General features: G+C 42.0%; 1 pseudogene across 1 annotated transcript; it reads left to right on the top strand.

Annotated features, from left to right (window-relative positions):
- The first annotated feature begins 9886 nt into the window (after positions 1–9886).
- LOC138385941 (golgin-45 pseudogene) lies at positions 9887–21748 on the top strand (annotated as a pseudogene). Its single transcript, XR_011233869.1, has 2 exons — positions 9887–11308; positions 21632–21748. The product of XR_011233869.1 is annotated as a golgin-45 pseudogene (transcript).
- Positions 21749–23355: the final 1607 nt, after the last annotated feature.

Here is a 23355-nt window from a genome sequence, read left to right as displayed (position 1 = left end):
TCTTCTGCCTGAATCGTGCTTCCTCCAGATAGTGAAATGTCTGGTTTTTACTTGTCATGTAAGTCTCAACTTAAATGTGACTTCTTAGTGATTTACTAAGTGTGAATTTCCCTGACCACTTGGACCAAAGTAGCCATTCCTTTCTGCCCCTACCCACTGATAGCAGTATCATGCTCTTGCATTTTCATTGTAGCATTTATCACTATATGATTCCTCTCGTTCTTTTTTCTTTATCATCTTCCCTCACCAAAAAAAGAAGGTAATTTCCTTGAGCAGGACTGCAATTGTCTTATTCACTACTGTATCCCTAGGGCCTAGAGCAGAAGGGGCCACATCATCTTAACATGGTGTCACCAAACTCTGTGCAGGTCCCGTTCTCAACAATAAAGGTAAGTCTTGGGAAAATTAGTAATATGGGGTTGGTGGTTTTTACATTTGCCTGTTTTATACTACATTGTGTAATAGCAAGGACAACAAAACACCCCTGGTTTGTGGAGATAAGACTTTCCTGTGACTTATAGGAGATAAGACTTATCCTGTGATAAGACTTTGCCAGGACATGTTGATTGCAAGTAACAGAGACTGAATATAAACTGACTTAAGTTAAAAATAGAATTTATCGGATCTTGGGATGGAGAAGGTCAGAGATGGTCTTAGTTTTTAAGCTTTGCTGAATTCAGGTGCTCAAGTGATGTCAGAAGGAAGCCATCTGGTTCTCAATAAGCATTTGATGAATTAATAAATGAATAATACCTATCTCATTGGATTGTTGTGAAGATTAAAAGAGATAATATATCTAAGCCTTTAGCTCTTTGCCTGGAGCTAATCAACACTCAGTAGGAGTGGACGGCATTATCGCTTTTGTTATTCTTACCATCACTGTCAGCAAAAACTCCGTTTTCAACACAACAGATACATTCATGATTACTGCTGTACTGTGGGAGAAGAAGGAAGAGTCCACACTTTACACAATTCCTTGGAATAATTCCGACCATCTGGGAACAACAGCAGCCGGAAATCGTGTTCTGAGGCTTCCCAGCAGGGGTAGAAAAGTAGACAGACACCTTGCATGGCCTGTCTGGGATTTAGCCATTGAGTACTATGGAAAATAAATGTTCATTTTAAATATCTGAATCAAATCATACAGTTTTTAATAGGTCATTACGAATGGACCAAACATCAGAGGATACTCCAAGTTCTCCTGTCCTAAACACTATGTACACTCAGCATGTTCCTTCACGATTTTAAGATCTGTAAACTTGGCAAATACCAGCTGGAAATATAGAGTTGAAGAGTAAACGTGCAGTTGCCTTCTGTCTTCGTAAGTGTCTGAGTCACTGCTCGATGGCCATTAGACACGTCCTTTCCCTTGTAACGTCATTGTGGTGGATTAAAGATGGCCGGAAGTTCTTGGACACACCTTCGTTTGTGAGTTGAACCATACGTTCTTGAAGCTGGGCTTCCAGAGGAGGGAACATAGAAGCTATGTGGCTGTTTTGACTGATGGACTATAGTGAAAATGACGCTGGTGTCAGTTTCCAAGTCCAGGCCTTAAGAGACTAGCAACTTCCATTTCCTCTCTCTTGGACGTCCTAAAAAAGCCATCATTCTCCATCTTTTGTCTGGGCCTTCCTGTGCGCTGTCGTGGCAGGTGGGTCTCTGCCAGTGTGGTGGCAAGATGGCTGCTAGAAACCCCATGCTTACCCGTATCTACCGGCTACCTCAGCAGAAAGAGAACTGCCCCTTCCCAGTGTTCCAGCAAAAATCCCAAGATGGACTCTGACTAACTGAGCTTTGTCAGTGCCCCTCCCTGCACTGGCCCAGCACGGCGAGACAAACAGAACACTCTGACTGACCCGGCCGGCCTCCTATCTCCAGCCCTCAGGGTGGAATTAATTTCTAATAATGAATTTTATTTAGCCCAATATATTCAAAATATTATCATTTGTTCAAAATTAAAATTACTAATGAATTTTTCATTCAGATTAAGCATCAAGCTCCAGTGTGTATTTTGTGCCGGCCGCCACCCCCTTTCGGACTAGCCACAGGTCAAGTGCTCGACAGTCACATCCTACTTGGCCTGGGCGACTCAAAGGAATAGAATGGAGTAGAATAGAACGGGAATAAACTGTAACTTGGAACAAGTGAGGAAGGAAGACTGACTTCCTGGGGCCCAGTGGGGCAACACCTGGAAGTTGATGCGTCTCCCCTGAGAGCGGCAGAGGGGTGGGCAGTGCAGCAGCAAAGGCCTCGAGGCTGGGCCGTGGGGACCTGGCAGGGGTCCACGGGCTGAAACACAGGACTCAGAAACAGAGAAAGGAATCTGGGCCTCTCGTCAGATGCTATGACCCCAGATGGGTTGAAAGAAGGACCCCAGGTAGAAACCAGCACGGGGCAGATGACAACCTCGGGCCACATCTCATCATGCCCTCCATCATCTTAACCTCCTTTGGAACTTAGGGAAAAGGAAAGACATAAGAGACCATGAATTGACTGAAAATGATCTGATTTGGTGGAGTTTACCTGGCATTGACTTGTTTGTAGAGGGAGTCCCAAGAAAGAAATTCAGGCCGGGCGCGGTGGCTCACGCCTGTAATCCTAGCACTCTGGGAGGCCGAGGCGGGTGGATCGCTGGAGGTCAGGAGTTCGAGACCAGCCTGAGCAAGAGCGAGACCCCGTCTCTACTAAAAATAGAAAGAAACACTCTAGCCCGGGCAACAGAGTGAGACTCTGTCTCAAAAAAAAGAAAGAAAGAAATTCAGTTTGGATATAAAAAATAAAATTCTGTATATTACATATCTGAGGTTGTTGGCCTGAAAACATTCCCGAAACAAAGTCTCAAACCCCCTGTGCTCTGGGCAAATAGAACCACACTCCTTTCTCCTGCAGGCAGAGAAGTTTGACAGTGATTCTCAACCGCCTCCCTGGGGACACTTGGCGATACCTGGAGACATTTTTGGTTGTTACAACTAGGGCGGAGGGTGCTACTGGATCTAGGGGGTAGAGGCCAGGGCTGCTGCTAAACATCGCACAAGGCACGGGACAAGGGATTATCCAGCCCCAGATGTCAGCAGCACTGAGGTTGTGTAACCCTGGACTCAGCCAACTTGAGGTTCTTGAGGAGAGTTGGAGAAAGGAAAAGCAAGTTTGGTTCTTGCTATGTTGAAGTAAACCTATCAAAAAAGGGAAGGCATGGCCTCAAGGCTGCTTATAACGCAGTTTCTACGGTGCCGAGGGAATTGAGTCCTGTCTCAAAGTAGCAACTGTGGGGACAAACTATGGTCTGAGCCTGACCCCAAGCCTGTGGCTGCACGGGGCCTCCCTTCTTTCTCTCCTCATCCCCATCCTCCCTCTGGTCTTCCTCCCACCACTATCCTCGAAGGAAGATCCCCCCATGCTCTGGTGGGTGCTGAGGCAGATAAACCGAGGTGATAAGTGGCCACCGAGCTTTCTGATGCCTTTGCCCCCTCAGCCCAACCAGAGGCGGAGGCCTCCGCCGCAGGCGCCCACCGCCCTCGCCTGGTTCCCACTGCGGCAGGCAAGCAGGAGGCGGCTGTCGGGAATGAGGAGTCAGGCTGGACAGTTCAATAGGCCTCTCGTCTCTCTCTGAGCCCTTGCTCACACTACGTTTTCCTCCAGAACAGGGCCAATCAAACATCATCCAAGAATCGCTTGGAGAGCTGGTTAAAGCACAGATTCCCGGGCTGGACACGAGAGATTCTGAGTCAGAAGGTCTGGGGCCCACGGTGACCAACACATCCCAATGTGCCTGGGATTTTCCCAGTTTTAGAACCAGAAGCCCTGCGCTCCCAGCAAACGCAGACGGTGAGTTGCTGTCGGTAGAGCCCAAGGTTTTGCATTTCTAGAAGGCTCCCAGGTGATGGTGATGCTGCCGTTAGCAGAACGCACTCTGCCCTGTGACGTTTTTCACTTACTAAGGCCTGTACATCTTACCCACGCTTGCAGATCTAGCGCAAGTTAAATCCCCCGCAGGATGGGTTCCTAATAATCCCTGCTTCCCCCTCTGGACCCTAGCAATCCTGGTAACATGTCACCCTGCAAGGTGATGTATTTGGGTATTTTTTTTTTTTCCTGACAAAATACTTCACCTTTCCCTGAGGGCAGGAATCACATTTTCACATACTTCCCATTACTGTGGGAATCCACGGCACCAAACATAGGGAAGGTACTAAATAGATTCGTTGAATGAACACAGCTAATCTTTAATGAGTACTTACCAGGTACCAGGAACTGTGCTAAACACTCTACAGAGCTTAACTCGTGTGATCCTCACAACAGATCCGTGTGATAGGTGCTGTTAATTCTCCATTTTATGGACCAGGAAACTAAAGTACGAAAAGGTTATATGTCGTATTCAGAGAACTGGAAGGTGATAGAAATGAGATTCTAACTTTATTCTTATATCAGAGCCCACACTCTTCCCCGCTACGCTACGCTGCCTGCATGAATAAATGAATACGTAAATAAATCTGGATGCAGGTATTACCATTCATTCAGGAAATAGTTCACTTTTTCATTGGAGTCCTTGTGCCTCAACTGGTTTGTGTGGGGAGTATTTGACATCATCTTCCTAGGAATAATGTTGGCTGTTTAATTATAACTTTAAATCTGCACCGAATACTGATTAATCATTGTAGCAATTTTCAGGCTTCAAGAAAAAGTAGGAGGAGATAGTTCTGAGTGAAAGACATGTTCGTCTGCTCAACATCCCTTTGAGAGATATCCATCTCCCATTCCAGGAAAATCCAGTCCCGTCTATGTGGTGCACAGGGGGACTGTCACTGCTTCTGGCTGGGTGGATAGGCGCATGACCCAGACGGGCTTATCAGAAAATTCCATCTCTTCAACACAGAGATCGGTTCAGGAGCCAGCTAAACAGAATCCTTCCTGAAACTTCCTGGAGCCGTCTGAAAGCATGCATTCCCCTTTCTTTAGGATGTCTAGATTGAAATGTGAAATAACTTGGGGCAGCTGATGGTCATCTTTGCAAATTTATGGAACAGTGTCACCTGAGTATGACGCCGACATAGATAAGCCATGAGAGGGAGAGACAGAGACTCCTTATCTCCTGGTTTGGTTCCCTGATTTCAACTCTGTATTTCCAGTTACTTGAGCAAATAAGATTGTTGTTTGTTTAAGCCAGTGTAGATTGGGTTTCTATCACTTGCAACCAAAAGAATCATTACTAATGGACCTGATCCATGAGAAATGAAGAGGTGGGTGTTTGTGGATGGAAAAAATTGAATACCCTGGGGTTTATTTATGATTATTTTACAATGCCCTGATATTTCAATGCCTACTTTGTTAAATTCTATAAGACAGACTAATCATAAATGGCCATCAGATTCTTCCTACTTGGTCACAAGAATAAGCTGAACATGGATCAGGAAGTAGTTTTGCTCAATATAAACGGGTAAATCGGTCTTCTGAGCGTTGGCATGGAGGTTGTGTTTTGGTCTGACTTTCTGCCAAAGCTTCTTCCCAGATGATTTTTTTTTTTTTTTTTTTTTTTGAGACAGAGTCTCACTCTGTTGCCCGGGCTAGAGTGAGTGCCGTGGCGTCAGCCTAGCTCACAGCAACCTCAAACTCCTGGGCTTAAGCGATCCTACTGCCTCAGCCTCCCGAGTGGCTGGGACTACAGACATGTGCCACCATGCCCGGCTAATTTTTTGTATATATATATTTTAGTTGTCCATATAGTTTCTTTCTATTTTTAGTAGAGACAGGATCTCGCTCTTGCTCAGGCTGGACTCGAACTCCTGACCTCGAGCGATCCACCCGCCTCGGCCTCCCAGAGTGCTAGGATTACAGGCGTGAGCCACCGCGCCCAGCCCCAGATGATCTTAATTGTGTCTTCACTTACTATGTAAGGATCCATGGTCAGATAGGTTTTTTTTAAAAAATGCATGCATTAGTAAATGATTTAGGTGCAGCAAATTTATAAAATTTTCTGAATATGCAGCAGAATCTTTGTGTTAAACTTCTCCTGAACTGGTTCTTATTACAAGCTGTCACTCTTTCACATGGCATCAGTTGCTTATTAAGAACCAATTGTCAGAAAGACCTGTACCTGTGTCAAGATCACTTAGTCAAATCTGAAAAAATAGAAGAAATAAGGGTACTGCTAATAGGGTCGAACATTTTAGCACTTGCTTGGTAGAATCTGGAGAGCAGAGAGATCCTGGTGAATGATTACATAATCAAACTAAAAGACTTCTCTTCAGTCTGAGTATTTTTTTTGTTTCTGTTCAGAGGATTATTTAAAAGAGTGACTTGGTTTCCCTCTGGCACTGTCTTTATTTTCTTTGGCTCTTTGTTCATTGTGTGTGTGATACTGTTACATGGGACCCTGAAGTCGCTAAGTGCCTTACAAGGAACTGGCTCCAAATAACCTGCTTGCCGGTGCAAACAAGCCTGACGGGTTTAGTGACCCCACAGAGCCCATGAGAGCTGAGAGGGCCAGGCACCAGCTGTCCTCCAGTAAAGCTTGCAACCAAGTCCAGGGTCATTTCTAATTGCAAATCCTGAGTTTGTCTTTAAGGCTGTCTTGCAAACTACCCTGACCAATGCTGTCAGTCAGTCATACCTTTTTCCCTTCCTTCACAAATGTTTATTAGGATCCACAGCTGGGGTCATAGAAATGGGTAAGACTTGACCTCTTTCCCGATGGAACTTCCAGTCCTATCAGAGAAACAGGTCTGTTGATCAATTTACATATGACACATCCTAAAAGTGCTCTGGGATCATGGAGGAAGGAAGCTCTTTGGGACAGAGAATATTTTCTCTATTAGATACATTTGCTTAGTGAGTATTCTGGTGGTATAACCCTCTTCCTTGGAAATGGTCATTTTTTTAAATACTTCTAAATAAAATTAAAAATCAATTCCTCAGCTCTATGTGCCATAACTTTCTGACCAAAATTTTTTCTACTTTTTATTTGGAGATTTTTCAAACATGTAGAAGATTTTAAAAAAATCATGCAATGAACACTTGTAAACTCTTTGCCTACATTCACCAATTGTTAATTTTTCCCCCATATTTGCTTTATCTTCTTTCACACTCTCAAAATATGTATTTCCTGAACTGCTTGAAAGTAAGTTGCAGATATCTTGACTCTTCTCTCCTAAATATTTCAAACAACACTGCCTAAAACAAGGACATTCTCCTACAAAAACCTGATATGATTATTATACCTAAGAAATTTAAAATTCCATAATTTAATATACAACCTATTTCAAATTTGCCCAGTTGTCTCAAAAATATCTTTTATAGCTGTTTATTTTTTTTAATCCAGGATATAATCAAGGTTTATGCACTGCATTTGGTTACCTTCTTAATCTTTTTAATCTAGAACAGTCCTCCTGCCTTTTGTTGTCATGCCATTGGTTTTTTTTGACAAGTCGAGGCCACTTGTACAATGTCCCACAATTTCTATCTATTTGATGGTTTCTTCATTATTTGACTCTAGTAAAAAATATTTGCAAGAATACTACAGTTCATTTGGGTTGTTCTTATTTCATCACATTAGTAGGCACTTAGTGAATACAATTAAATGTTTAAATTACACATTAAAATAAGTAAAAACAAGAAATCAGTTGATTTATTTTCTGGTTGATTAGAAGACCCAGTGGCATTCAAAGTGTGGTCAGTGGACCTTCTTAGAAATACAAAATTGCAGACTCCTTCCTAGCTCTATAGAATCAAAATTTGCATTTTAACAAGATTCTCAGGTGATTCATGTGCATGCTAAAGTTTGATAAGTACCAATTTAAGATTCTAACTAGAGGATGTGTGTCTGGCACTGGGTTTTCCAAATCAAAGGGTTATTTGTGGCACACACTCTTAGGACACAATATCCATTTCCTCCTTTTGCTGGCTAACAAGTCCCCAATTTGTACCTAGCTACAAAGCTACATTTTCAATCTCTCTTGAATTAGAAGTTGCCATGTGACACAGTTTTGGCTAATAAGATGGAAATGAAGGTCGCTGGAGGAAGATTCTAGAAAAGAACACCATTCACCCAGCATATGCATTTTCACCTTCCCCTGCATTCTTCCTGGTACATGGATACAAATATGGAGGTGGAGGAGCTATGTGTGACCCTAAGGCATCAAACATGCTGAGGATGGCTGCGTGGACGGAGTCCTAAAGAGCCCTGGACTGCCTTCCTCCTCATTCACGCCTCTAGTTTAAATCACTGTTTAATTGAGTTTTCGGTTAGTCATAGTTAAACTCAATCTCTAAATGAGACACTATTCAAAGGATTTCTAGTAGAGATTTTGGGGAAGGACTGAGATAGGGCCTGAAGTATAAAGGGAGGTAGATTCTTTTTATTTTCTTTCTTTTTTTTTTTTTTTTTGCCTTGTTTATAATTTTGTCCATTAAGGGAGAATGAATATAAAATGTATTCCTTCCCCACTTGTAAACAGGGACAACTGGGTCTCTTCCAGGGGGCTGTCAACAGGGAGACAGACTCCTGCTGCAAGAGCATTTTAATTTAATTTTTGGATCTGCCGGTCAGCAATAGTGCGCACTCTTTGCTGCCTAGGCAAGACTATCTCCTATTTACAAAAAAGGGTGAACAAAGACTTGTCCTATGTTGCAAATGTTTTTCCTTCTATGACAGTTGCCTTTAGTGGCTCATCATCTCTGTTAATTTCTTTAGAATTTACCAAAGAAAAGAAAATGTGTGTGTGCGCATGGGCACGTGTGCACATTATGGCATGTATCTTTCCAAATTATAATAAATTTATGCATCTTGCTCCAAAAATAATTTGAGATAGTTCTTACATTTCAGCTTTTTTCACTATTTAAGACTGACCTATGCACAGAAGAATTTTTAATCCCCAGCTTCCCAGCTAGGTATAATTAATTCCTGCTTAGCAGTAATAAGTTCAATAAGGACCTTAACGAGTTCTCATTTATCTTTGAAACTCCTCCGTCTCTCCATAATACATTGGTAAGTGCCTTGTATTCAGTGGAAGTTTCATAAATATTTGTTGAATGACTCTACCTGTTAAACATTTATGAAGCACTCTATTTGCAAGGACTGCACCTGGCCACGGGGATTGGCAAACTTTTTCTGTAAAGGCTCAGATAGCAAATATGCTAGGCTTTATGTGTCAAGAGGCAAAACTGGGTATATTAGGTAGGCACTTATATAACATGTAGAATATGACCATTTAAAAATGTAAAAAATACCCTTACTTCACAACCATATACAAAAAGTAACTCAAAATGAATCAAAGACAAATATAAGGGCTAAAACTACAAAACTCTAGAAGAAAGGAGAGGTGCAAAACTTTATGACCTGGATTAGGCAGTGGTCTCTTAGATATGACACCAAAAGCAAACATGGATAAATTGGACTTTATCAAAACTGAAGGGCCGGGCGTGGTGGCTCACGCCTGTAATCCTAGCACTCTGGGAGGCCGAGGCGGGTGGATCGCTCAAGGTCAGGAGTTCGAGACCAGCCTGAGCAAGAGCGAGACCCCCGTCTCTACTAAAAATAGAAAGCAATTATATGGACAACTAAAAATATATATAGAAAAATTAGCCGGGCATGGTGGCGCATGCCTGTAGTCCCAGCTACTTGGGAGGCTGAGACAGGAGGATCGCTTAAGCCCAGGAGTCTGAGGTTGCTGTGAGCTAAGCTGACGCCACGGCACTCACTCTAGCCTGGGCAACAAAGTGAGACTCTGTCTCAAAAAAAAAAAAAAACAAAAACTGAAGACTTTTGCACATCAAAGGATAATATTAAGAAAGTGAAAGGCAACGTACAGAATGGGAGAAAATATTGTAAATCATATATCTGATAAGAGTTAAATATCCAGAATGAATAAAGAACTCCTACAGGGAAGTGATCAGGAGTGAGAGAGACGCTTGACGCCAAGAGGGCTTGGGCGGGCCGATTTCGGAATGGAAGAGGAGTGTGGGAGGTTAACCCAGGGACACCAAGCCAAAGAGCCTGTAAAGTGAAGCCCCCTGAAATAGGAAGACTACAAATCTTAGAGGTATTTCAGTAGAAGTCTTGGAGTGCATTTTCATTAAGGGGGAAAAATGACTACTCCTAAACGTTTAGAAACCAAAGTGACCCTTACTTCAACCCCAATCCGAGGAGCAGGAGATGGAATGGAAACTGAGGAGCCACCTAAATCTGTTGAAGTCATCTCTAGAGTCCAATCCAGAAAACATCATATGCCTCCAAGTCCGTGGAAGAAAGCTGTTCCATCAGAGAGCCGAGGAGTTCTTCAGTTGGGGGAAATTCTCACTGAAAAAGCAGTGGAAGTCGAAGCTGTAAGAATATTAGTTCCCAAAGCTGCTATAACTCATGATATCCTCAACAAAAATGCAAAGGTTAAGTCTCTGGGACATCATAAAGGAGAATTTCTTGGTCAGTCAGAGGGAATTACAGAACCTAATAAAGAACTCTCAGAGGTAAAGAATATGTTGGAGAAGCTCAAGAACTCGGAAAGAAAGTTACTGCAGAATAAAGAAGGTCTTTCAATTCAGCTGCGAGTACAGACAGAGGTAAGTCGTGAGTTAAAAAAGTTGCTGGTGGCTTCTGTTGGGGATGATCTTCAGTAATCACTTTGAACGTCTAGCCCGCCAGAAAAATCAGCTTATTTTAGAAAATGAAGTGCTAAGTTGAAACACAGCTCAGCTTTCCGAACAGTTAGAACGTATATCAATACAGGGTGATGTATGGTGAAGTAAATCCCTCGCAAGCAGGGTAATGGCAGATGAGTTAACCAACTCCAGAGCAGCTTTACAGAGTCAGACCCGTGATGCACACAGTGCCATACAAGATCTCTTGAGTGAACGGGAGCAGTTTCGTCAGGAAATGATAGCTACCCAGAAATTACTGGAGGAGCTCTTAGTCTCCTTGCAGTGAGGACGACAGCAAACTTACTCCCCTAGCGCACAACCCCATAGCACAGCAGAACTAGCGTTAACAAATCACAAGTTGGCAAAGGTAGTAAATTCTCATCTTCTGGGAAATGTCGGCATTAGCAGCCAAAAAAAGGTTCCGTCAACAGTTGAATTCTGCAGTACCCCAGCTGAGAAAATGGCTGAAAACGTTCTATGCATTTTGGGTCCAGTTACCTGTACAGAGAGCTCATCTGATAGTGCATTTTTTGAGTCTTCACCAACCACCTTACTTGCTACAAAGAAAAATATTGGATGATTTCACCCCTATACTAGATATGAAAATATAACTTTCAATTGCTGTAATCACTGCCAGGGAGAACTTATTGCCCTTCAGTATGTTGGAGGCATGGTACAGGTACTTGCTTATTACCCAAGAGTCATTATTATTTTAGAGCTAGGGTTGTTACAGTACTAGATGTAATATCACTTCCTATTTATATAATGTATATACCCAAAGATGTTTTATGTACTATACTCCAGATTACCCTTTCTTAATAAATATCTCAGGGTAAGAAAAGAATGAAACTTTTTAGATATATTTAAAATTAGAGAATACTTTCCAAGCAGTACACAATACCTTTCCTAAAGGACTTTAAAAGAAAAAGATTCTTTAACTTTCTTTTAGACCCTAAATTATTATTTCTCTTACTAGATGTTTTATATGAATAGGTTTAATTGTGATACGCTAAAACAAGGATAGGCAAACTACAAATATGGCCACACTCATTCATTTACTATTGTCTAAGCTGTTTTTGTACTACAACAGCAGAGTTGAGTAGATGCAGCAGGTCTCGTATAGCCGCAAAGCCTAAAATACTTACTGTCTAGTCCTTTACAGGAAAAATTTTCTGACCTCTACTCTAAAGTAATAGTAGATAGGGGGTATGGGAGGGTACTTTCTCTTGACAGGAATATTTTGAGCTACAAAAGAGGCTTACAGAAATACTTTGGGTCAAGGGACTAATCTTTTAAAAGTAAGTGCTATATATTAGGAAAATAAATATTTTAGAGACAAATTAACAAGAACTTCAGCAAAACATGTTGGTTTTATGCAGGGGATTCTGTATACTGAATGTACACAATCTGACATATATAAAAGAAACGCTCTTAAGTATTGACAAATGTAATGTACAACAGGAATATCCAACTTGATATTTATAAAATATGGTGAAGTTAGAATCTTTCTAGAGCACTAATAAACTTAAAGAAAAAATTCAAAAAAAAAAAAAAAGAACTCCTACAATTCAACAACAAAAAAGACAACCCAATTAAAATTTCAAAATTGACAAAGGACTTGAATAGACATTTCTCCAAAGAAGATGTATATATGGCCAATAAGCACATGAAAAAGTGCCCACCATTATTAATCACTAGGGAAATGCAAACCAAAACCACACTGAGATACCACTTCACACCTACTAAGATGGCTATAATAAAAAAATAAAAGCAATACATGAAAATAACAAGTGTTGGTGAGGAGGTGTAGAAATTGGAAGCCTCCTATATTGCTGATGGGAATGTAAAATCACGCAATTGCTGTGGAAAACAATTTGGCAGTTTCTCAAAAAGTTAAACATGGAATTGCCACATGCTCTAGCCATTCTACTCCTAGGTATATACCCCCAAAAATTGAAAACGAGGATTCAAATAGATAACTTGTACACCAATGTTCATTGCAGCAGCATTATTCACAATAGACAAAAGGTGGAAACAACCTAAGTGACCATCAAGAAATGAATATATAAACAAAATATGGTATATACATACAATGGAATATTATTCAGCCACAAAAAGAAATGAAGTTTTGATACATGTTATGTGATGGCTAATTTTAGGTGTCGACTTGACTGTAGTAAGGGATACTCAGATAGCTGGTAAAACATTATTTGTGGGTACATGTGTGAGTGTGTTTCCAGAAGAGATTGGTATATGAATCAGTGGATTAAGTAAGGAAGATTCATTCCCAGTGTGGACAGTCAACCATTGATCAGTTGAGAACCTGGACAGAACAAAAAGGCAGAGGAAGGACACATTCACTTTCTCTCTCTTGTGGGGCTGGGACACCCTTCTTCTCCTGCCCTTGGACATCAGAACTCCATATTCTCCAGCCTTTAGACTCTGAGACTTGCACCAGTGGCTCCTCTGGTTCTGAAGGCTTCAAACGTGGGCCAAGTCATGCCCAAGTCCGGCTTCCCTGGTTCCCCAGCTTGCAGACAGCTTATCATGGGACTTCTCAGCCTCCATAATTGAGTGAGCCAATTCCCCTAGAAAATACCCTCTCATATATCTCTGTCTATCTGTCTGTCTATCCCTATTGGTTCTGCCCATGTGGGGAACCCCAACAGATACATGCTACAACATACCATGGGTAAACCCTGAAAACATTATTCTAAATGAAATAAGCCAGACACAAAAGGACAAATATTGTATGATTTCACATACATAAAATATCTAGAATAGGCAAATTCATAGAGACAAAAAGTAGATTAGAGGTTATCATGGGTTGGGTTTGGGGGAAGAGAGGAATGGGGAGCTATTTAATAAGTACAGAGTCTCTGTTTAAGGTGATGAAAAAATTTTGGAAATAGGTAATGGTGATAATTGCACAACATTATGAATATAATTTATTCCATGGACTTGTACAATAAAATAATGGTTAAAAATGGCAAATCTTATCTTTTATATATATTACCACAATAAAAAAATACTTAAAAAGGAAAGAAAAGCAGGAGGATTTATTCAATAAAGTTTTAAATTCGTGATGAGTGCGATGCGCACTGCCTGGGGAATGGACACGCTTGAAGTTCTGACTGGGGCGGATGGGGTGGGGGGAGGGGAGGGGTGCACACCTACATGATGAGTTTGATGTGCACTGTCTAGGGAATGGACACAATTGAAGCTCAGACTCGGGGGGATGGGGAGACATGGGCAATGTATATAGCCTGATCTTTTGTACCCCCATAATGAGCTGAAAAACAAACAAACAAACAACAACAACAAAAAGTTTTAAATTCGATTTTCTCGATGACATGTTATAGATGCCTTTCTATATTAAGTATAGGTTAGCTTAATCATTTTTAACATCTGCATATTATTTCCCTATAAATGCACCATAATTTTAAATAACATCCAATATTGATTGTTTTCAAAATAAACATGGAAACTATTAATAAAGGCTATACATATATTTTTATATACGTGGCTGATTGTTTCCTCTAGGTATATTTCTGGATGCTGAATTGTTAAGTGAGATAACACATACATTTAAATTTTTGAAAAATGTTGCCAGGTCATCCTCCTGAAAGGTTGAACCAGTTTTCACTCCTTGAGCCATGTACGATCTTCCCCACCCACACACCACCATGATCACTCTCAGACCTTTTCATCTTTACCAACCTGTTTGGTGGAAAGTGATACCCGGTTGTTTGAATTTACATGATTTGATTATGTTTAAGGTTGTAACTACTTCCTTAAGTTTATAGGTCATTTATACTTCTTCTTTGGTGAACTGAGATGAAAGCAGGATGGTGAGATTGGAGACACCACAGGACCCATGTGACGCCCTGTGTGGACTGGGAGACCACACATTCCTGACCGTAGGTGACTGCGTTAGGCATAGACACTAGGTCCCTTCTCCTAAGAACTTGGAGTTGTGACCAAGCAAACAATATTAGTCCCTGGAAGAATCTAGAACTGCAATATGTCAACTTAGAAGCTGAGAGGAGGATGCATTTTACCATCGGACATAAGAATTGGGAAAATCTCACCTGGGGAGGGAGTATTAAAGAAAAAAATGACAACTGTTAAAGGATGGTAAAGCAGACTTTATCCAGGACCATGTCCATAGATGTGGGGACCATTGCAATGGAGTTCTGCAGTAGGGGAGAGAGACTGGGCTCAACTGTGGATTTAACAAGGAATAGTGGGGATTTATAGCGAAGGAGCAGGGTGGGAGTCAGCGGATGGAAAATTACTAAGAGGAAACATCAGGGATGAGGGGAGATGCTGGCTAAAGTGACCTAACAGGATTCTTGCTGAAGACAGGCCAGGGTGAGCTCACTTCACCTAGAGGGGCGGTGGGGGATGAGGAACCAGACCAGACAAGGAGGGTGCGGGATTCTGGTTAAACTGATTCAACAGGATTCTTGCTAACATTGGACAATGCAGAGATGAACACAGAAGCCCAAAAACCAAGACCTAGTTGAGAAGAGAGTTCAGGGCGGTCTGAGTTTGGTCAAGGAGAGAAACTTAGGAGGAAAGGGAGAAGAGAGAGACAAAGACAGCATGAAACTAAACGTTCAGAGACAGTGGGCACCCATGGTTTTTTCAGTGCTGAGATTACATTTTTGCTCTTGGCAAAATGACAACCTGGCTCCTGAATGCGTATAATAAATTCTCTTTTTTAAGTGGAATGCCTGGTGCTTTCCATTTAATGCTCCGGATCTAAGCTCTACTCCTTCCCTTTGCTTTATGGCAGTTGACCTTTGTGAAATACGTTAATGTATTCCTTTGCCCTCATGCTTCTGGTTAGGATTGGCCAAAGGGAAGAAGCCCTGTCCAGATTTCAATGAGCCAGAGGAGAATGAAGTAGGTCTGAATAACTCTGGCTCCATCCCCGTGGGTTCCCTGGGGTTGGCTCTGCTCCCAGACCAAAGACTGGTGCACCTGTTGGTGGCCTTCTCCTATAGCTTCTGGGTTCTGGAAGCTGCCCCCTTCCCTCCACCCTTCAGGCCTAGGGTTGATAACTGCTGCTTGTGTTGCTAGCCGAGGATACTGCGTAATCGCTTTTTAGTTTCCCTTTGCTTCACACAGGCCCACCCCTAACGTTGGTGGGCCCAGAGCAAGAGTATAAACGGAGGCCCTTCGCCCTTGGCCCACTGACCTACTTTTCCTGTCTCAGCTCCATCCTGCACCATATGGCTCCACATCCTGCACAAACAGCATCCCTTGTCCATCACCTGCCCTTGGGGGACACACGCTGGCGTGACTTCCACCTTCAGGAACTGGGGAATGAGCCCCAGAGTGGACAGGAAGTGTAAGGCAGAGGTGTTTGAAGCATGGTCCTCATCCCCTTGACCCTATGGACTACTCGCCCTTGGCGAGGACCCAGGCCATGGGCATAGTGTAAGAGTGGTTCTGATTTCCCCCACTTTTTAAAATAATCCTTTATTACATTCTCCTTGGTTAATCCATTTGAGTGCCATCTGTTTCCCATCAGAACCCTGAGTGAGACAATTGTGCTTCTGTCCCATATGACCCGAGTCCTGATACGTGCGCACTTTCCAAAGCCCTGCCAGGTTCATGATCTGCTTCGATTCTTACAACACCCAAGGCTGGTGGCAGAGCGAGGGCTGGACCCAGATCTCCTGTATTCCTACTAGGCGCGCGGCCTCATGGCGGAACCCACTCCTTGCAGCCATGAGCTTTGCTGTGGGAACAAACGTCGTCAGGCCTTGGCCAGAGTCAAGGACGTTCTCAGGGCTGGAAGGAGTCTCTTCGTGATGGAGCCAAATGCTGAGGACAGGATCCAGAGAAAACAAACGAACAAGGAAAGGCTGTGATGCATTAATGTGATCAAACTGCGGGATTTATTTTCCTAATGGTGGTTGAAAAAGAATATGGCATTTAACCATTTCCTTCTCAAATCTTATGTGGATCCTTTTAAATTCAATCTATGATGGACTCTACAGAGAATCCTTTTGATTTCCATTTGCTACTGTTTATGTAAAAATAAATCGAGAACAAGCTATAATATAGTATCAGTCCCAAAAGACTTCACAGTGTATGATTCCATTTATATGAAATGTCCAGAATGGGCAAATCCAGACAGGCAGAAAGTAGATTTGTGCTTGCTAGAGTCGGAGGCGGGGGGAATGAGAAACAACATCTAATAGGTATGGTTTTCTTTTGGGGGCCATAAGAGGTTCTAAAATTAGACTATAGTGATCGTTGTACAGCTCTGTCAATGCTAAATGCTGTAAATACTAAAAACCACTGAATTACACACTTTAAGCCGGTGAATTTTATGCTAAGTTAATTATCACTCACTAAAACTGTTTGAAAAAGAACAATTTAGGAACCATTACTGTTCTCTATTTTACAACTTTACCTTCTAATGTTAATTGGAAACACAAATAAGTTCTATTTAATATTGACAATGTGCTAGTCACTATGCTATTAATAACATCTGTACATGCCTCGTATTGCAGTCGGCCTTCCTTATCCACAGGCGCCACGTCGGTGACTTTACCCAACGGCAAATTGAAACTATTTAAAAAATAAATAAATAAAAACAACGATACAACAATAAAAATAATACAAATAAAAAGAAACAATACAACTATTTACAGAGTATTTACATTGCATTATGTATAAATAACTTAGAGATGATTCAAAAGTATATGAGAAGATGTGAACAGGTTATAAGCAAATACTACACCATTTTATGTCAGGGTCTTGAGCATCCATGGATTTTGGTATCTGTGGAGAATGGAAGGGTCCTGGAAAAACCCCTGAGGATACTGAGGGAGTACTGTATTTAATTCTCCCAACAATACTGTCAGGTAAATGTTATTAATTATCCCATTGTACAGATGAAACAAACTGAGGCTCTAGGAGATTATATTTCTTGCTCAATATTACACAGCTACCTAGAAGGTTGTACAGCTGCGGATTCAGTCCAGATCTATCTGATCCCAAAGCCTTCAGCTTAAAAGTGTGGTTTATTCTTTGATTATTTGTGTGATTGTTATTATTGTATACACGGTAAGGAATGTTTACTGAAAATAGGCAGAAATGTCTTGGTTTCTGAAATACCCTGAAATACATGTTTTGATGAAGCAGTTATTGATTGTGTCTCTTACAATTCATTTATCAAAAGCTCTCCTTGTGGGTAACTAGAGACTAAGGGAGTAAAATGATACAACCACTCCCCCCTACTTCCAACCAATTTTTTAAAAACATTCAGTTCAATTGTCTAGGGTTTTTATCTGAAAGCCAGACTGCAGACTTACAGGTCACCTGAGCTCACAGCTCTGGGCACTAGGTTTAGATAAAATTGTGCCCTCAAGGTCTTTTTGAGTTGGATACTTTTTCCAGCCTCTGCCTACGTTGAAAACCCTTGAGATTTTCCCCTGCTTTTCAAAGACCAGATTGGAAATCACTACAGGAGTCTCCCTATAGTGCACATTTAAATGTGTTGGTTTCTTCCTTCAAAATAGAGACTTGTATTTACAGAATGTAAGAGGTACTGTTTAACAGGATGTAGAAACTGTCTTAAATCTCCCCATATTTAGCAATACGACTCCCCCCCACCCCCCCGCAGAGTTCCAATTGCACTTCATACATAGATGGGCTTCAGCTGGTCATTTTTTCCTGTTATATAAACAATGATGATTTGGACTATGTTTCAACCATTCTTCCTTGAACTTCAACTACCAAACACATTTAAGGAGTGAAACCAACTGCCAAAATGCACCAGAAACTCTTAAACTGTAATTCTTTGCCAGGGTTTAGAAACACCACTTGACCCTTTCAGCACCAGCATTTCCATTCCCCTAATCATAGGTTTTCAGACATTTGGGTTGTTTGAAGGCTCCTTGTTTCCTGTGAATGCCTTGACTCTTTCCCTGCCTCACTGAGGCCAGCAACCCTAGCTTCTCTGAGAGAGAAAGACCCCGAGCGCGCTCACTGAGCCAGAAGAGAAAAATGGGCTTGACCTTAGAAATTCAGGAGCTTGTTTTAAATAAAGGAAAGAGTGCACATTAGTGACCAGAAAAGGGGAGAGAGATCTAGCCAGTGTCTACCAATGGGGGAAGTTTTCAGGTGCAAGTCACCTAGGGGCTGCTGAATAGAGAAAGCTCATTTCAGCAGTAGTGGCTCAGTTAAAGATTTGGGGAGTGGGCTGTGTTTGTGTGTGTGTGGCAGGGCAGGGAGGGGAAGGTTGGAATAGTTTGATATCATTGAATAGCAGCCCTCTCCACCACTTACTGACAATCAGCATCTATTTTGCGTAATGAATCTTTCCAGAAAGACCATTCCTGCTTGTACTCTATCCCTTATTCTTTGGATACTGCCACGGAGCGAGACTTCTCGAAATTGCTGTGGCTACTTGACAGGTACCATGTTGTTCATCCCCCAGGGTTGCATGTTTCAATGAGTTAAATGAAAGCTGTTTTTGATGTAGATAAATAGACATAAGAACATAGACCCATTGCTCTTCAGGGGAGTGAAATCATTTGCAAATTGACAGTGGAGGACTTCTGAGAACGGAGTGTGTCACACGGACTTCCCACATGATTGCTTTCCCATACGTCTTCCCCTGGCACTGGGCAAACATTTTCAATTGCCAGTTGTTCACTGAGGTTGACAATAAATCCAACCAGGAATATGTTTAATATAGATATAACATTTTGATAAAAGTGACTTTTGGTTTTCTGCTAATCCCATAAAGCCAGCAAACTTGGTATTTTAATGTTGCCAATTTTCTTTTCTATCACAGAAACCAAAACAAGTACCAAACAAAAAAGACCAGGAGATAAATATAGGATACTGTGGAATTAGGGAAGGATAGAGTGCTTTGTATATGCAAAATTAAGAACCCCGGCTCCAGATAAACCTAGTATAGGCCCATTAAAGGGATGATAGACATAGCCTATTCCTAAATTCTTAATACCAACACTCTGGTTTTCTCTCCAAAGTTCCTTAGTGCTGCTGTCAAGAATAAGGCTCTGTCTGTTCTTGCACTGCTGATTCTCCATTAGTGGTTATATACAGCAGTGCCATGCTGGACATGTGCTAAGTTTGGATCACCTAAGTATTGCCCACTTTTATTTTTGTTTCAATTAACTATTGGCTACATAAGAAAGTGCCTCAAAACTTAGTAGATTAAAACAACAATGACTATTATGTCTAACGATTCTGTGTGTTGGCTGGGTGACTCCTCTGCTGATGTTATCTGGGTTGACTCACACGGTTGCATTAGGCTGGGCTGAAAGACATAAGACAGCCCCACTCACATGTCTACAGTTGGTGCTTGCTGTTGGGCCTTTCATCTTCAGGAGCTACACCATGGCATTGTGCATGGCAGTTTGGGTGAACGTTCCAAAAGAATGAACATTCTCTTAAGGCCAAGCCTTGGAAACCATATAACTTCACTTCTGCTGCATTTTATTGGTCAAAACAAGTATGGTGGCCAATAGAATTCATCTCACAGACCTCCCACTATAGGAAATGTAGTTGACTGAAGGCCTCAGCTACAGCACTTTGAAATTCATTGCTGAGCTTGTGTAGAGGCCACAGCCTGGATACTAAGGCAGACCTTTCCCTGGGAGACATGGGACTCCTTTTTCAGCCACCTTTGGCTCAAGGATTCCCCAATGGCTTCACTGAACCTCTCTTAGAAACCTCTACCCAACCAACTTTCCCTCGCTCCTTCACTCAGGCTCAGGCTTGCATCATGGTCCGATGGCTGTCCCAACTTCATCCCCGTAATTTCTTTCACACAGCCTTTCTCTCTAATAAAATCCTTGTACATTTAGTCTTGCCTTAGCATCTGCTTCTTAGAGGACCTGTATTAACCCAGCAATTTACAAGATCAGCCCAGATAAAATGGGAGGGGAAATAAACTCTACCTCTTGATGGGAGGAGCAGCAAAGTCACACTAAAGGGGAGCACGAGAAGAATTTTCTCTCCATCTTTGGAAACAATCTATTATGGTTTTCCCCCGGGAATGCCTCCTCCCTCACTCTCAGCCCTTGTGTTTTGGGTGGAGTTGATTCAGTTTCCAGCTCTGTGGTGGGCCTGTGATTCAGACCTTGCCAATCAGGCATCTCAGTACACTAGCCAATATCCCTGGTTTATGGATGGGTAGGGGACCCAATCAAGACCAGTGAGAAGAGTGACACTTTTACTGGGGCTCTGGGGAGAAAGGACTGTCTTAAGGCAGATTAAATAAGCACAACTGAATTTGACTTTGTCTTAAGATGTGCCTCTCAGATCAGCCCCACAAATCCACCCCCCAGATGATGCTATGTCTGTCCTCCAATTCCTGAGATGTCCCACTCTGACTCGCATGCAGTAAGAGAGAGCAGGTATTTTCTGGACTCAATTTTTTTTTTCAGTGATAATGACAGAAATGGCCTCTAAGCAATGGCTGTTGGGTGATGCAGGGGATTAGGAAGCACGGGGTGACATTGCTTTTCCTGCCCTACTCTGTGTACGTGACGATAGCTTAGCATACGTGGTCTTCACTATGTGCCACGCACCACTCCAAGTACTTTAACATATTAGCTCATTTCCTACAATCTTAGGGGGCAGGTGCTAGTATCCCCACTGTACAGGTGAAGATTCTGAGGCACAGAGACATTAAATACCTTACCTAAGGTCATAGAGTGTGGAATCAAACGGAGACAGTCAGGCTCCAAAGTCCCTCAGTTTCCTTACCCACTATGTCATGCTGCCTCCTAAAATTCCCCCAAAGGAGTTCCCTTTCAGCAGTCTTCAAAGCAATGCATTCACACTCCACAGAGTTGCTTACGCTGTAATGAAAAGACATTAGAAGAAGCACTTTAGCCTGAGGGCCAGCCTGTTCAATACGAGACTGACGCATCAGGAGTCCATCCCTGAGACTCAGAAGGACTGTGACCAAAGGCGGCAGCTCCTTTATGTGCTTTGTCAGCTGAAGACAGAGCCTGATGTTCCACTGGCTCAAAATGGTCAGGTTTCTGCAGGCGCCACCCCTGCCCCTGGCCTCGCGGACAACGTCAAGCTGCTGCAACTGGGCCGCCAGGAGTGAGGGGTGGCTGCCCTGGGCACCCCGCCCTGTGCCTGAGAGCAGCACTCCCTGCCCGGAAAAGACATTTAAATAAATTCACAACTGCGTCGCTGAAACACAGTGTCTGGGGAGGCTGCCGCAACAGAAGGAGATCCTGGCCCTTTCCTCTCAGAGGTATCAAAATAGCAGCTTTTGGATTCTCTTGCCCTGTGAGGGGATTAAAAACCCCCTTTTGCCAGTAATAAAGACCCACTAGATTTAGACCTAGCTGTCTCAGGTGAAAAAATGCATGTTTGTCCTTGAATGATGTGCTTAGTTTATAGGTTGAGTCATAACGCGACAACCCCCTGCCTCCCCGCCGTCCAGGCACTGCTGGAAATTCTGAGAAGAAAATTCACGTTCAGGATGCGTGTTGTCCCTCAGGGAGAGCGGAGAGTCAATTTTTTCTTTCCTCTTTCCCAACTCATATCGCCGTGGCAAGGAGAGACCTTTCCAGGGCTTCTCCCGGTTCTGTGATAGCTTGTTCTTCTGTCGTCCTGGAAGAAAGAGAGGATTTGTAGAAATGAATATTCCCCATAACACAAATATAGCCCTTTAAGCTTCACTGTTCAACACAGTAGCCACGAGCCCCTTGTGGCTGTTGCACACTTCAAATTTGGCCAGTCCAAGTAGAGTGCAATAAGTACAAAGTACACCACAGATTTCAAAGATTTTGTAAGAAAAAAAGTTGTTCTGGACTGAATGGCTGTGTCCCCTCAAAATTCATATGTTGGATACCATCCCATGATAACCGTAATATCTCCCAAAGGAAGTGGGGCCTTTGGAGGTAATTATGAACAGGTTTAGATGAGATTATGATAGAGTCTATTTTATCTATTTTTTCTTCTATGGGTCATGCTTGTGGTTTCAAGCCTATGAAATCTTTGTCTAGATCTTGTAGATTTTCTCCTGTGTGTTTTTTTTTAAGATTTTATAATTTTATAGTTTTACATTTAAGTCCATGATCCATTTAGAATTAATTTTTGTATAAAGCATGACACTTATAGATGGAGGATTTATTTTTTTGCCTATGGATATCCAATTGCTCCAGCACCATTTGTTGAGAAGGCTATCTTTTCCTCCATTGAATTGCTTTTGTGCCTTTGTCAAAAATTAGTTGTGTATGTTTGTGTGGGTCTATTTCTGGATTCTTTTCCAGAATTCTGTTCCATTGATCTATGTGTGATTTCTAAATATTAATCTAGCTTGTATCCCTGGAGTAAGTCCTCTGGGTTTGGATGCATGATTTTTTTTAATGTATTGCTGAGTTCCATTTGCCAGTATTTTATTAAGGATTTTTGAATCTATGTTCATGCAAGATATTGATCTGTATTTGTCTTTTCTGTGCTATCTTGGTCTGATTTTAGTCTTAAAGTAATACTAGTTTTATATACTGAATTGGGTAGTGCTCTTATATTTTCTGGAAAAGATTGTGTAGAATTGGGTTAATTCTTCCTTAAACATATAGAGAATTGTCCAGTGAAACAATCTCGACTGAGGTTATTCTAAGAGAGTTTTTAAATTATGAATTCAATTTCCTTACTAGTTATAGAACTATTCAAATTATTTATTTTGTATTGGGTGAGTTG

The sequence above is a fragment of the Eulemur rufifrons genome, chromosome 7 (genome assembly GCF_041146395.1).
Source record: "Eulemur rufifrons isolate Redbay chromosome 7, OSU_ERuf_1, whole genome shotgun sequence".
In the NCBI taxonomy this organism is placed as follows: domain Eukaryota; kingdom Metazoa; phylum Chordata; class Mammalia; order Primates; family Lemuridae; genus Eulemur; species Eulemur rufifrons.
Note: the sequence above shows the minus strand (reverse complement) of the source record. Positions and strands in the feature narration are given on the sequence as shown.